The sequence below is a fragment of the Lontra canadensis genome, unplaced genomic scaffold (genome assembly GCF_010015895.1).
Source record: "Lontra canadensis isolate GAN:19392208 unplaced genomic scaffold, GSC_riverotter_1.0 scaffold104, whole genome shotgun sequence".
NCBI lineage: Eukaryota > Metazoa > Chordata > Mammalia > Carnivora > Mustelidae > Lontra > Lontra canadensis.
This window is the reverse complement of record NW_022631098.1, coordinates 1,734,339-1,738,437: the sequence shown is the minus strand read 5'-3', so window position 1 is coordinate 1,738,437 and position 4,099 is coordinate 1,734,339.

Here is a 4,099-nt window from a genome sequence, read left to right as displayed (position 1 = left end):
TGTTAACAACTTACTTCTGCCTTTCAGTACTCTTGGCCCTGCTGTCTGGGATCTCAGGCTGCTAGTGTGCCTAGTGTAGCAACCTACTGAGGCAGCAGCCATGTATCCGTCTCTTTCCTGCTATCTTCCTGAGCAGAACTAGCCCATTAATATGTCGGGTTTTTTCATATTATTAGGCATAAATGGAGAATGTCTGTTTCAGATACCTATTGCTGCATTATAAATCACTATACAACTTCATGGCTTAAAACAAAAAACATTTTTTATTTCTCATGAATCTGTGGTGGGGTGGTTCTGCTGATCTGGGCTGAACTTGGCTAATCTTGGCTGGGTTTGCTCATGCATCTGCAGTTAGAGGGCAGGTCGGCTGGGGCTGGTTGGGTCTGGGATAGCTTTAGCTAGGATATCTTGACTTTCCTCCACATGGGTTTTGATCTTCTAGCAGGCTAGCCCAAGCTTGTCTTCCTGGTGGTGGCCAAGCTCAAAGAGTGGAGGAAGAAACCTAAAGTTTCTTTTTCAGGATTGTTTGTATCAGGTTTGAGATTGTCCCATTGATAAAAGCGAGGCATCAGGCTGAGCCCAGAGTCAGTGGGGAGAGCAGAGAAATCAGAGTCAGGGAAGCATGAAGATTGGGGCTACTAGTACATTCATTCTAATACAACACCCAGTTAAAGTAACCTTGAAATTATCCAGGCTGGTTGCTTGTTATGTGTATATTACACATGTACTATTTAGGCGCATGTATAAGTGTGTGTATAGTTTTAATCCAAAGTAATAATAGTAATCGATGGAGTAGTGACCAATGGAGTACAAATGACATTGGTTATTTTTTTTTTGCCATCTTCTCCCATGTCCCTACTTTTTGCAAAGGATTTGTTTAAGACTGAGTGGCTCCTCCCCTACTCTTAGTGTGTACAGTTTTGGGAGAGTGGCACATGACCACATCTAGTCAATCAAAGCACTGCTTCCCTCTGGTAGCTGTGATGCACACACATCTCAAGTTGGGCTAGTGAAGAGACTCAATGTGATGTCTTTATCTGGAGCAGGCTTCTCCATCTAAATCCTTGCCAGGCCTGCCCCTCAAATTAGACAGTGTGGAAGCTCTTTCATTCATTGCCTCTGTGGAGCCAAGAGATGGAGACATACTGAGTCCTCGGGAGAGTTTTTGAGCTGCTAGATCCATCTGTATTTTAAGACAGGACTCATTTTTTTCGTTTAAATTTTCTCCCTTTATTTAACTGAGTTAGAGGACTAATACATACAAAGTGCTTGGATCAGTATCTAGCAATAATAAGTGCTCAGTATGTGTACTATTATTTGTTTATATCAGTTTGAGTTGGATTTTCTGTCATTTGTAACCAAGTGAATCTTACCTGTTGGAACTAATGAGAAAATATGATGAAAAAGAGAGCCCATTTACAATAACAACAAGGAAATAAAAAATCGATATGTATTCATCTAGGAAGAAATAAGTGACCTAAGTGAAGAAAATGATGAAATGTTATTGAGGGACTAGAAGAAGATTTGAATATTGAAAAGAGACTATAAGAACCTGGATTGGAAGATGCCATGTTTTAGACAGATGAAATTTCCATAAAATAATCTGCAAATTTTTCTATGTGTTGGTTCCTTCTCCTGTACCCTGATATTACTCTTCCAACTCATCCAAATGCGTACTGTATTCCTCCTTTAATCAGGGACCAATATTTCCTGATTTAATCTTTCTAGTAGTTTCTGAATCTGTTTCCTCTTCTATATACCCACCCCCTCAGTTCCAGTTTGGGGTCCTGTGATTTTGTTTCCTAGACTACTCCCAATGTCCCATCAGTCTTGCCCCTTTACTTTTGATCTCTTAAATTCACCCTCAAGTCCCAGCTTTTTCTTGCAGCCTTTGAGGCCATTCTTATCCCGTCTCCCTGCTCTCTGACAACATTGAACCGCTTGTCATGCTCTGCCCAGACTGTGGTCTTTTGAGTTTGACGCCTTTGTTCATGTTCTCCCCGGTAGTGTTACCTGCCACAGTAGGTACGATTTGGTGCCAACCATTCGTTGCACTCACCTCACTGTAGTGTAATGGGCTCTTGACGTGCCTGTCTCCTGACCTGACTTGCAGGCATGGAACATGTCAGCTTTGTGTCCCGGAGCCCGGCACAGGGTCCTCAGTGAGTATTTGCTGATGGATAGATGGATGAGGGCATGGTTCCCTAGCTCTTTGGTTGCACAGGAAAAGAAAACTGAGTCTTTCTTCCAGGAGCATTCCACCTATGTAACAGGACCCTATGCAAGTCTGTAGCAAGGTGTATGATGCTGCTGAGTGGGAGAAATAAAGAATATTCAGGGTCAAACAGTGAGATGGAAACGAATATGGTCACTTGTGCTGAAACTGTCATTCCTTGTAGCTGTGATAATAACAAGACATAAATATTCATGGTGCCATTATTCAGAGACTTATGAAGTGTTGGCAAAGGGTGTGCTGTCTGGAATTTTTGCTTCAGTGCCTGGAATTATTACTGACAAAATTTTTTTTTTAAAGAGGAAAAACCAACATACTAATGGTCTCAGAGCCAGTGAGATAATGAGAATCTCTCAAGGTAATGGCTTTGTGAAAGGAGGGGTCCTTCCTGGCCAGCACCAGCCCAGGGGTCTGCCATCTGACAAGGCTTTTACTGGGAGTATTTATTAGGCTTGGCTCTCACTTCTTCGGCAACCTGGGCCTGTGATTTAAGACCGTCCCCTCTTTCCTGCCAAAGAATATGTGCATATGTTTAGATTTCCGGAGCTATTCTTTCTCAGTGTTATATTGTTATTTACATGGAAACATTTATTGCTTCCTTTGGATTATAAATACCATACGAATACATGGAAGAAAATCTGGAAAATATAGATGTGTATAAAATAAAAACAGCTTCTCCCATCCAAAGGTAACCATTTTGGTATATTTTCTTTCAGTTCCTTTTCTGAAAAACATAAAATATGAGTGCTAACTGGGGGACATAGCATAGGGTTGTGTCATAGAGACCAGCACTGAGCCAGAGAACAGGGTTTGAGGCATATCCTTGTTGGTTTCTACCTGGTGAGTTCTGAGTAGGATACTCAACTTTTCCCTGCCTCATTTTTGTTATTTGTAAAGTGTGGATTAAAGTTATAGCCCACAGAGTGAGTCTGAGAATTAAGCGGTGATGAATATGAAGCAGTAGACTCAGGGAGTAGCTTGGAGTTGGTGGCCAGGGTTTGGTGGCTGTTTCTAGTAGCTTTAGTATTAATACGTTATTCTGTCCCAGAAGTCTCCCCATGCTCCTCCCTGTCCTCATCCCTACATCTACCAGTTGCCAAATGCTGTTGATTTTACTTGTTTCGTGCTACTCAAATATGTCTCCTCCTCTCTGCAGGGAGGAGATCCTCAAATGCATTCCCCCAGTTTCTGCTTTGGTTCAGGCCCTCAGAATTTTTTGCTTGGGCATCACAATTTTATTTGCTTCTTTTCCTGCCGCCTTTGAAACCATTTTCCATGCAACAAGCAGAGAGAAGTTTCTAAGTGTAAATCTGACCATATCACAGACCTGCGATTGTCACAAGGTTGCCATGTTTACCTCTGTGCATGTGTGTGTGTTGGGGGGGTGGTTCATGCAGGGGAGTGAGAAAGTGTATGAGTGTGCGTGCATGCGTGTGTGTGTGCATGTGGATTCTGTGGGTGAGGGAAGGAGTTTTGTGCTTTAGCTCTAGAAGTGTGGAGAGGGTAGAAAGGTGTCTGAAATCCCATCTGGTCTTGAGACCCCCCCACCTCCCCGACTGGGGAGGGGAGTTTGGGCCAGAGTGTGAAGGCACTGTCTTCTTAAGCATTTTTGGTGATATTTTACTATAAGCAGTGCTGCTGGACAGATCTGGTGACCAGGAAGCCCTGAATTATTTGTCATAATATCTGCACCAAAACAGTAGTGAAGCCAGGAGGCTGAGCTGCCCAGCAGATCCTTGGGAGGCGGCAGCCTCAAGGAAGTTTCCAGCCTGCTGCCAAAGCCAAGCCTCCCTCTCCGTTGTTTGTGGGAAAACCCATCTGCATGCGTGGGTATTCCTAGACCTTTTAAGCAAGCTTTTGAATGAG